A 12562-nucleotide genomic window follows, 5' to 3' on the forward strand; every position below is an offset into this window, starting at 1 on the left:
CAGTGTTGTCACAGTTCTGTAGAATCCTATTGTCATGCCTGCAGCTGTCTGCGTTTCACAGCTGAAAGCTGGTAACAACACTGGTAGCTGCCAGGGATTTCTTACAATGTCTTGATTACAGTGCAGTGCTCAATTGTGTATTAAGTTTTATTTAAGTTCAATGAAACCCAGTTTTCAAGTTTATTTACAGTTTTAAATGATGAAAATCTCCATCGATGAAGTATTGTAATAAAAGATGGCATTGGAAACTGTTTTTTTAGATAAACATCTAGTGCCACAACATCAGCTTGACACACAATACTTGCCAGCAGTAGTGAATGTATTACAGTATGTTGTTTCATTGTTCTGGCTGTAGTTCCAAAACGCAGGTGGAGTGCCACACGCTGATGCAAAGTGGACCAGCAGTAACTACACCATAGTAGCACTTAAGCTGAATAGTGAAATCCATCAGTGCCTAAAGTCACAAGGGTGGACAAAAATATGAAAACAGCAAAAACATATTACTGTGGTAAATATAGTGTAGGAAAACTGTTGGCATTCAAAACAGCTTCTATTTGTCTGGGAATGGATAAATGCAGGTCCCTGGTTTTCACGGATATCTTATGCCATTTTTCCTGCAAAGTAGTGGCAAGTTCAGAAAATCATGCATCCCTCTCTTCAAAATATACAGTATTTACTCGAATCTAAGCCGCACTCGAATCTAAGCCGCACCTGAAAAATGAGACTCGAAATAAAGGAAAAAAAATTTCCCGAATCTAAGCCGCACCTGAAATTTGAGACTCGAAATTCAAGGGGAGAGAAAAGTTCTAGGCCGCACCTCCAAATCGAAACAAAGTTTGTCCATTGTAATATGAGACACAATTTAGGTCGAATGAATGATACAGCTACAGTGGTTTGGTTCTAGTCTAAGCTTAGCAGGTAAGCTTTACCACGTAGCCATTGCAATGCGTCAGGCGCTCCGTCCGTATTTATACGGGTGCCCTTCCTTTTTCATGTGCTTCGTCTGGTTGGAATCGATTGCTTATTTTGCTTTGATCTGATAATTGCCGTTTTCTTTGTTATAGGTGTTTGCGTCTCTCTTAAGCTGAAAATGCATTACTGCACTGTGTCATGCATTGTTTGTCGCATTCTGATAGTGCGTGTTTACGGCCTGTCGCGGCTCGCGGCACGGCTTGCTTTTGTGCGCGCTACCGCCGCGTACAATTAAAAAAAAAAAAAAAAGGAATCGTCTCATTAGCGAAACAATGGCAAGAGACCGCTATTTGTTGTTACTTACACTGCTGCTTTCTTTGATAATGATCAACAAGAATCAAATAATAGACTGCGTATGATAGAACATGTTCTGAACAAAAGTTAGGCGAAAATTTTTCTCCATTTGAAAATCTTTGCGGTCGCTTCTTTATTACATCAAATTCTGCACAGAAATTAGTCATTTTAGATTTAAAAATCTAGTCACTTGCCGTGCTTCATTTCTGACTGTATCACCATTAGGCATAAGAATAATACGAATATAAACATGACACGATACGTATATTCTTCCGCGTTTGCTGTTGTCTCACTCTAGTTTCGTAGTTTATTAGGCAGACAGGATTTAAATGAGATAGCAGCAAACATGAAAGAATACATGGCAAAATGTTTATATTCGTATAATTCTTATGGTGAAGAGAATACTGTATATGATTCAAATTTCATCAGGTTCCTATTAGCAACCATCTCTTCTCACAGATAGGAAAAAATTCAGAACATAGAGTTGGCCATATTGACAAACATCCCAAACAGTCTTGCCAGTCAGATTTTCGTAGTACACTGAAATTGTGCTACATTCGAAGATGAACAATACGGAATTTGTATTTACTTCGTTGGATAATGTATGAAAATGCAGTGGTCGAAACTCGCGGCAGAGAAAAAAAGCTCGTCTTCTCCTTTTTTTTAAATTTATTTACTGACGCTGAGATTTTGGCGCCAGTATTTATCCTCTACAAAGTATGCCTGCGTAGCGCTACATATATTCGGTGGCAGAAGTTAGTTGTGGCGGCATGTACCGACATTTTTCATAACTTCTGCTTGCTTTGCACTCGATTCTAAGCCGCAGGCGGTTTTTTGGATTACGAAAACCGGAAAAAAAGTGCGGCTTAGATTCGAGTAAATACGGTACCACAAAGGCTCAATAATAGTGACATGGTGACCAGGGGAGGTGCAACAATTCATTCTCATGCTCACAAAACCAGTTGTCATCTTGGAACATAGCATCACCATTGTGAAACATAGTACCATGCGATGGAGCCAAAATGGTTACACACGCCTTGGCAGTAATGAGGCCTTCCAGAGTAACCATGAGGCCTGTGGAATACCACAATAAGGGTGCCCAAATCCCCATTCAACCCCTGTCTCGGGGTCTAAACTTGGCTAGAAGTTGGAAACACTGTTCAACAAAACTTATCTGACCAAATGACTTTTCATTGCTCCATAGTTCAGGTTTTAGGGATTTGGCACCATGTTTTCCTGTTATAGGGACTTACATCACTGATGTGTGGTTTTGGAATTCCAGCTTACCTTAAAATTCCCAGCTTTTCGAATTCCGTTGTGGCGGGGCGGGGTTGACGGGTCTTGTTTCACGATTTATTTAATGTCCACCTACATCAGTATAGTGTCCATTCACCACCCATTACTCTGCATTCGTAGGTACTATGTAGATGATGAGAAAGCAGCGTTGAAGAAAACCATCATCCATACTTACGATTACAAAGTCTGTGTAACTCCAGTAACAAGATAAACCTGTAAATCTCTATTAGTAATGGGCAAAGTGGGTGCTTCCTCCCTTCATTGAAAATGTTTGTAGATACTACTGATTTATTACGGTCCTTTCATTTATTGTGTCACCAAGCCCACATTTACAATGGTAGTACATCTACTACTAGTTCGTGCAGCTTATATCACATGTAAGACAGCCAGAAATGTGTTAAGTCCAACCCGAAATATTACAAGATTCACTCATGCAATACTCTGTTACAAAATGAGTTCACATTCGGTCCTTTCCAGTGGATTCTTCGAAAGAAGATGCTCACCAAAATGTTCTGTACCTGCATACGGAACATGCCACACAGAATATTCACAAAGGCCGATAGATTCGCACGCAGTTTATTCTGCAACCAACATTCCAAAGCCTCTCAAAACTTCACCAAAATCTCTGTAATTGCATCTGCTAGCACGGCGATATAAACCGAGCACGATTTAACCGTCATTTCTTTATCTTACAGATAATAACATGATCTCGTCCAACAGCGAGTCCATGACTGCCTCAATGCCGTCGCTCGCAGGACATATAACTCATTCAATTACGTGGGAAAGACTTCTCTCTCATTGGTTGACCAAAATGATCATCCAATCAGATTAACCTTTCATGATCGATTTTGTGCACAAAACCGCTTTATGCCAATCAGCATTCGCAGATGCATCTATGTCATTTCATATTGCAGAATTTCACAAAATGTACCACAGAATCAAAAGAAAACTATGCTTGAAATATACTTTAGAAGTAAGTATCCTCTTACTATCTTTCTGGCTGCCTTATTACAAAAGCAAATACTCCTAGACATACGTCATCCACCAGTTAGGGGGATTCACCATTTTCAAGACATCCTGTTTAGTAACACTTGCTAGTTACAGATGGTGTAATACATTATAAAATTGAAATTTGATGTATGTCCCTACATACACACTCACATTCACCCTCATCTACTCCCACCCTAACACAAAATATAAATATCAACTTTTTAAACTATTATTTTCCCTACGAAAGCAAAATTATTAAAAGTTTAGAATTAAAATTCTTTAAAGATAACTTGTGCACACTGAGAGTGCTGTTATATTCTCAAATGACAAAGAAACTTAAACTGTTATGATTCCTATCTGAATTTACTAAGTGTCGGTTAAGTACTTTTTAATAGGTTTTTTATATTTTCAAAACTATTAAAGTTATCCACATGAAAATTTTAGACATTGTTCTTCTAAATTATAAAAGTTTGTATACCAAATTTGAAAACAAACAATCATAGTTATGTATAGTTTCTTAGGTGAGATGAATAAGTGATCTTAGTACGCTCCACACAGAGAAGTTCTCACGGTCCGCACACCGCGACAGATGGCATTATGACTCCAGCAGCCGACTGGACAGTGGCTGGGGCTGGGGGCTTCATTGCCAGCCTCCAATACAGCTTGACCTAATGGAATAAAACCTAGTGCAAAACTCTGCAGCCGTGCAAATAGCTGCAAAGTTACATCGTCTGTTGTTGTTTTGGGTGCCGACTGCGTTTGCGAGTGCAGCTGTTGTCCTCTTTATTTTCTGTCATATTCCTCTCAAATGACCATATTGTGATCACTCAACACCTTTTTGTCCACACTGCGATGTAGCAGATGATGTTTTTCCTCTTTCCCTGTACACTGTATAAATACATGACACGGCACCTCTTGGAAAACAAATACTTCAGCTCCCTTTGTTATGGAATCACCCACCATATAAGCACTAACAATTTGCTCACATTCAAAGTCACTTAGCATACAGGACATTGCACAGGTGCAGTTTTAGTAAAATACAACAGTACAAACTGGAGGCTCGGCTAGCATCTGTATTTATGTTTGAGCATGCATTTCCGTATTTTTGTTGAAACCCTTTATCCACATCGCTTAGTGCTGCCTTAGGATAAGCTTCATCTAAAATGTCCGCAACTCGTGGTCTAGTGGCTAGTGTTGCTGCCTCTGGATCACGGGGTCCCGGGTTTGATTCCCAGCCGGGTTGGGAATTTTCTCTGCTCAGGGACTGGGTGTTTGTCTTGTCCTCATAATTTCATCATCATCGTGACAGTGGCTTGATTGGACTGTGTAAAAATTGGGACTTTGTTCGGGCACTGATGACTGCGCAGTTAAGTGCCCCACAAACCAAACATCATCATCTTAATCTAAAACTGTGTCAGAACCTCAGTGCAGTTCGTCTGTGTACTGCATGTCCAGCAGTAGACAGACATTCATGCATAGTTTCCTGTAGACTCGAGTAAGTAATGTTGGACAAGTCAAAGTGTACGTGGTAACCCATAAAACCCTCTCACATTTTAAAGGATAATAAAACACACAAGATGGCAGAGAAACTTGTTTATTCAAAATTACACAGTGAGTATGACTACTGCTTGTAACACCTATGATTTGAAAGTGATGTCTGGTAAGTGTGATCCATTCCAAGCAGTGAACATTTCAAGATGATGACTCATATTTTTATCACCACGTAACATGCTACCTCCACTTGAAGTACTCTCTTGAGGTTAGTGAAAGTGTAAGGCCAATATGTGTAAAATTTCTCTTCAATGTAACCCCAAGAAAATAATAATAATAATAATGTGGCTGAGATCTGGTGAATGGGGCGAAGTGACATCCCCATATAACGAGATCAGTTTTCCAGAAAACAGGTCTTCAGCACACTATTAGATATCCCAGTGATTTGTGCTGTAACACCACCTTGTTGGAACAACACACTGTGGTTATCTACTCCTATATTCTGAAGTTGAATCCATATTGATTTCCCAAGCATGGTGTAGAAACTGTTTTCAACACAACTTTATACTTTTTTAATAAACAATTTTCTATTTGCCATACTTTATTCACTTCTCAACTGTGACAACCTTCTCAGGGTCACCTTCTACATTAGCAAAAGACAGTTCTGTATTCTGTTTCAACAACAATCAGTCATATCCTGTTTAATGTCGTTTGTGTTTATGCCAGCCAAATGTGATGTAGAAAAACAGCAGGTAAGCTACTACTCTGTAGAAGCTACTGCTTATCCAATTGTACTAAATAGCTGCTATTTGTCTTCTATTAATAGTTTAATGTTTTACTGAATTTGTTTGTAGTTTTCAGAGAAAATAGTGTATACTAAATACTGTTTAAAATAAAGGGGGTTGGGTTAAACATATAATGTAATAACTTGAGTCTAATTGAGGCATTTCTTGGCAGTTTGCTTCTACAAGTATTGCAACACAAAATGTTTTCTGTTTTTGCTTGCACAAGTTGGTAGTGTGTCCACAGGTGCATAACTGCTTTCTTCATGTAAATGTCAACTTCACAGCAGAAGGTGTTCTGTGTGCATTCTCTCACATAGCTAAAGTTTGTTGCACTGGTACAACACCGTTTTTGGCATGAGTGTGGACTGTGACCAAATGGCAATGTTCTCACTTATGTAACAATCAAAAAATGGATAAGTGGCTGTGGGAAACTGGGAGTTTGCTTTCAATGTCAGGCCACCACACCAAGCACATAGTTCCAGAGAATACCATTGAATTAATCCATACATCCTTCCAGCAGAGCCCTCTTAAGCCAATTCGACAAGCAAGTAAGCAGTTATGGTTACCTCGTTCAACTATATGTGATGTCGTCCATAAAAGATTGTGCCTATGGGCATACAAACTGCAGCTTCATCACAAAATCAAACCTGAGGACAATCCACAACATAAGGCATTCATGGAGACAATTCTGGCAAAAATGGATGAAAATAAGGCATTTCATGATTTTGTCTATTTGTCAGACGAGGCTACATTGCATGCTTCTGGCACCATAAATTTACACAATTGTTGCACGTGAGGAACTGACCCCCCACCCCCCACCTATGTAGTTAAAGAGTGCAAATATGATTCTCTGATAGTGAATGTGTGGTGTAGATTGTTGGAGGACAGGATTATAGGCCCATTCTTCTTTGTGGAGCCTACAGTTAAGGCAACAATGTATGCACCACAACTTCCTGATGGTGTGATGTTTCAAGAAGAGAGCATACCGTGCCACTTCATGAACATTGTGAGGGATTTCTTGGATTGTGAGGTTCCAGTTAACTGGATTGGGAGAGGTGATCTATCCATTGCTTGGCTCCCTAGAATCTCAGACATCATGCCACTTGCTTAATTTTTGTGGAGATTTATCAAGAATCAGGTGCACCAGACAACAGTTCCTGATCTACCAGATCTCTGCCACCACAGCTGTGCAGCTATTGCAAATGTTACGCCTGCAATACTTCCAAATACTTGGAGAGAAGTGGAATACAGATTAAATGTCCGTTGCACCACTAATGGTGTGCATATCAATGTGTGTTAGATGTGTTAAAAAACTTGTGTGTTACTATACTTCAAGAAACATGCTGTCAGTAAATATCTCAAATACTTGTCCAGCTATTACATTTTGTGTTGTTATATGTGGAGTGTGGCACTTGAGATCCACCTCTGACCATCTACATTTAGGTTTTCCTTAGTTTCACTAAAATGCTAAAGACAAATGCCAGGATAGTTCCCTTGCTAGACTAAAGGCAGGAAATTGAAAATCCCCATATATTCAAAAACACAAACACGTCATTAGCCATTGCCCCAATTTATCAGAATATTTGGACACAGGGATGTAAACAGCACAGAGCTCTAAATGTTAGTGTTAAACATATCTGGTATTTTGCCAGTACATACACAGCTGTTAAGGGTTTGTGTAAAATTACATAAATGCTTTGTTGGAAGAATGAGAAACAGCAGGTGGGCAGTGGAAGAGGAAGATCATACTTTTCTTTCAAAGCAGCAGTTTCCTTATATACGGGGTGTTTATAAACTAGTTACACAAAGGTAACCTTTAATTGCAACAAGGGTAATCAACTTGCAGAAATATTTGGTACAGCACTTAATGCAGTATGCCTTCAAGTTTTATGCCTGCCTAATGCTGTTACTGGTAGTTCCTGTTATGTGACATGTGCAAATGAGTTATTCAAACTATCATCATGGAGCCTTATAACACTGCAGAGCATGGACAGCTTTCTTTATGGTTTCATGAACACAGCCACTGCTACAGTTCAGACACAATTTGGGATTAAATATCACAAGCCACCACCTCAAGTACAAACACTTATTGATTGGTACAGTCGTTTCACTGGAATTTTCTGTCTATTGTGGTGTTGCGGTTTCTTTTTCTTCCTTTTCCTACACCTACTTATGAACTCGTTGCAGCAGGTTGCCGGTAGGAAAGCCGAGAAGAAACCTGCCGTACTGCAACTTGCACCATGCTGCAAACAATGTAACTATTCTAAAAATCGGGAAAAGGTCTTAATTTTGAATGAAAGGTGGAAATACTGGCAAAACTTAGGTATATTCTGAAGTCAAGAATTACACATTCACTGCCAAGCCCATGCTAATCCTAACACAGTTATGCACAAGCCCTTCCATTCGCATTAACAAGTTTATGGTAATGTATTCCCCAAAATCTGAACACCCACTAAGCACGGATTGTTCTTAAATGAAAATGCTCGCCACACTGTTAAGTTTATCGATGTCGAATGCACTAGTTTATAGTCACTGATCTGCTCGGTATGCTATGCAGAATTAATGTCTTTTCTTATACACAAAATTACTTAAAACATCCATAATTTCTACCATTGAAAGGTTGGGCTCTGACCACCTAGACTGCTGTAAGCAGTCTCTATCTCCAGGAGAAAAGACGCACAAAGAATACTCCATTCTGATTGGTCAGTTTTCTTTAAGGGCAATAGAAAAACATTATTCTCCTGCATTTGTCCACGCTTTACGTGACTAACCAATCAACAAATAACACACTTTTGAACTGTACTTTTTCCCAAAATAAATATTTAACATCTGATATTTTGTTTGTACTTTACATTATTAAATATTTTCATTTGCACTCAAATTAGTGTTCCTTTTACCATAAACTTACGTATATATTATGATGCAAAATTCCCCGTCTGCATTCACACTGTCTTAAAATTTTATCATGCTACAGTGCTTATCAGTAGAACAGTGATCTACATATTCACTTTAGACCACATTCTCACATCATTCACAGTACTGAAAGCATATACAAAACTGTACAAACATAAACAAACAAAAAAGCCCTCAAGAAGTAAACAGAACAATTCACAAAAACATTCTCTTGATATGTATCATGAATGTTTCTGTGCACTGCTGTGCTCTGGTGGATGAAAATTAGAACTACATACTTGACTGAACCCGCTTCAGACAGTCTGTCACTGTGCACACGTGAGTCGAGTCATTCTCCCTATACAAAGGCTGTAAATAGGAGCGATATAAGGCATCATACTTCACTATCACATATGATGCCTGGTCCAGGTCAGGTCTCTGACACAGCAACTGAACAAGTTCGACAGTCTTACATTTGTAGTATGGCTAAATCAACAAGAAGTCTCAGCTTAGAACCGAATATGTGTAGTGTTACAGTGTGAAAGATATTACAGAAACATCTGTCATACAAGCCCTGCAAAATGGAACTTCTGTAAGCTTTAAGGGAAAGTGTTGAAGAAAAATAAGCTGAGTTTTGTGTAGAAATGTTTAAAGATGATTTTATTAATATGAAAGATGATTTTCTTAATAAAATTGTGTTCAGTGATGAAGCCATCTTCCGTACATGGGGTAAAGTGAACCAGCGTGTAATATATGGATGTGTGGGGAGCAGGAACGTCATGTACAGGGCGAACCTGAAGTAAATGGTTTTTGCATCCCAAGTTGTAACAAGATTTATCTTCCTCTCTTTTTTGCCACATCTACTGTAACTGGTCCATCATACATGGACATGGTTGAACATTATCTAATGCCTCTTACAGGATATGGGCACAGAATTTATGATACAGCTGGAAGGCACCCCACCACATTATCATTGTGGAAGTTGTAGCATATCACGGCAGGAGTGTGCCAACTTGGATTGGAGTGGCCACAATAATCACCTGATTTAACCCCAATGGACTTCTGTGAATGGTCTTGCAGGAAACATCAATGAGCTGTGACAATGGATAACACAAGCAGTTGCCACCGTATAATTATGACTTGGTTCATATGATTTGGCAGAAACTCGATTACAGATGTGAGATTTGTCCTGCTACAAAAGGTAGCCACACTGAACATTTTTAAATATAACTTGAAGATATACTACAGTCAGTGCCGTATCAAACATTTCTGTAAGTTATTTACCTTTTTCACATTTACAGGTTATTTTTGTATAGCTAATGTATAAACACTGTTGTGAAAGGGATAGGTGCTACTCACCATATAGCGGAGATACTGAGTCGCAGAAAGGCACAACAAAAAGACTGCCAGGAAGTGAGCTTTCGGCCACCAAGACATTTGTCGAAACTAGGCAACATACACATGCATACTCAAGCAAACACAATTCACACTCACGAGACCACAATATCTGGCAGCTGAAGCCATACTGCGAGCTGCAGCACATGATGGGATGGGCAGCCAGGCGATGGTGGTAAGGAGGAGGCTGGGGTGGGGACGGGAAGGGATGCAGGGTAGGGGTGGGTACAGTAAAGTGCTTCTTGTGTACAGGGGCGAGGCGGAGAGTGGGTAGGGAAACTAGGTGCAGTCAGGAGGTTGGGAAGTAGTGGGAAAAGAGGGAAGTAAAAAGACTGAGGGTGCGATGGTGGAATAGAGAGCTGTGTAGTGCAGGAATGGCAACAGGAAAGGGGCAAGGTGGGTAAGGACAATGACTAACAAAGGTTGAGACCAGGAGGATTAAGGGAATGCAGAATATATTGCAGGGAGAACTGCCACTTGCACAATTCAGAAAAGCTGATGTTGAAGAGGAGGGTCCAGGTGGCACAGGCTGTGAATTAGGCATTGAAATTAAGATCATCATGTTGGGTGGCGTGCTCAGCAACAGGGTGGTCCAGCTGTTTCTTGGCCACAGTTTGTCGGTGGCCTTTCATTCAGACAGACAGCTTGTTGGTTTTCATGCCCATGTAGAATGCAGCACAATGGTTGCAGTGTAGGTTGTAGTTCACGTGACTGGTTTCAAAGCTAGCCTTTCCTTTGATGTGATAAGTAATGTTCTTGACTGGACTGAAGTAGCTGGTGGTCGGAGGATGTATGGGACAGGTCTTGCATCTAGGTCTGTCATTGTGATGTAAGCCATGAGGCAAGGGGTTGTGAGTGGGAATTGTGTGGAGATGGACGAGGATGTTGCGTAGATTCAATGGGTGGTGGACTACCACTGTGGGAGGGGTGGGAAGATATTGGGTAGGAAATTTCTCATTTCAGGGCGTGACAATAGGTAGTCAAAATCCTGGTAGAGAGTGTATTAATTTATAAACACCCTGTACATACAGGTAAAACTCTCTCCACAATCAGGCCCTGAGAACTGCATGATGCTACTAGATTCTGTGTCATCCTCTGCCATATGTCATTCATTTTGACGTGGTGTGGAGGGGCATGATGTCTGAACGCCACCCTCCCAGCCATTGTCAGCCTTCCACATCTTCAAGTCACTATTTCTCATTCATGTTGGTCCTCATTTGGCACCGCAAAGCAGTGTGGAATCCGTTCCAGGTCACCCGCCAAGGAAAATGAATCAAAGCAAGGTCTTCCGCATGCCAATAAGATGTGCTTACTTGTCAGTTATATAATGTAATTTCTGTAATTATGAGCATTAAGAGACCACCACTACTCATAATTTGTTGTTAGTGTACCTTGCAGAAGTAGCCTGCAGGAACTGTTAAGGTATACATTGAAACTCTCCACATCCCTCGAGGTTGTTCGTCATGTGATTTATTGAAACTTATGTGTGAATGACTGAATGAATGTTGTTATATGATGCTACTGGAACACCTGTGAGAAAGCATGCAGGGTAAGTTTTAGGCCCAAGCTACAGAAGCTGCAGTTTGAAGCATTGAACTGAGAGAGGTGCCAGAGGCGTCACAACTGTAAGATTTCTCTATGGGATGTATCACAATTAGTAGTGGTTGCTTGGGGAACCAAAGTGCAAGATTCGAATGCACAGTTAGTAGTGGAAAATGGCGTGGGTGAAAGTGTTTGAGGGCTAGGTGGGGGGGGAGTATGAAATGATAAGTCACTTGCATGGAAAAATGTTCTCAATCTGACCCTTAGAATGAGGCTCTACATTCAGATTCAGAGATTCAGATTGTCTGATTCACACATATTGAAGTTCTTAAATTACTCCAAGGAATATTAAGAGTACAAACTGAGATTTTCATAAAATTGCCTGCAGATTTACAAATATTACTGTAATATTCTCTGAAAGTATCAAGAAAGTGGAATGTATGAGGGACTTCAAAAAGTAAGCTGCTCATTATTATTACATACCAGTTTATGGAACGCTGCACTACACTTCAGAGTGACACAGTTATGTAGTCACTAAGTTTGTGTAAACAACAGTGAGAATGTTTACCAGTTGTTCAGTTCCTCAATGATGGAAACCTACTCCTTGGTCATGGAGCCATTCAAGAACCACTGGTTGAATGTCCTCATCATTAGGAAATTTGTGATTGCTGCTAATCAGTTTCCCAATGGCCAGGAAATTGTCATCAATGGTCAGTGTCGATGGCCTTCCTTTCTGACCAGCATCACCCACTTCTTTGTATTATTGGTCTAATTGTTGGCACTATTTCACTATGGCTGGATGCAACATACCATTTTGTCCATATGCTGCCAGAATTTCATGAGCCATCTATGTGCAATTTAGACATTTTGCCTACAAGAATCAAACTATCACGTGTACTTTGGCT

The sequence above is a fragment of the Schistocerca cancellata genome, chromosome 10, assembly GCF_023864275.1.
Source record: "Schistocerca cancellata isolate TAMUIC-IGC-003103 chromosome 10, iqSchCanc2.1, whole genome shotgun sequence".
NCBI classification, from domain to species: Eukaryota; Metazoa; Arthropoda; class Insecta; order Orthoptera; family Acrididae; genus Schistocerca; species Schistocerca cancellata.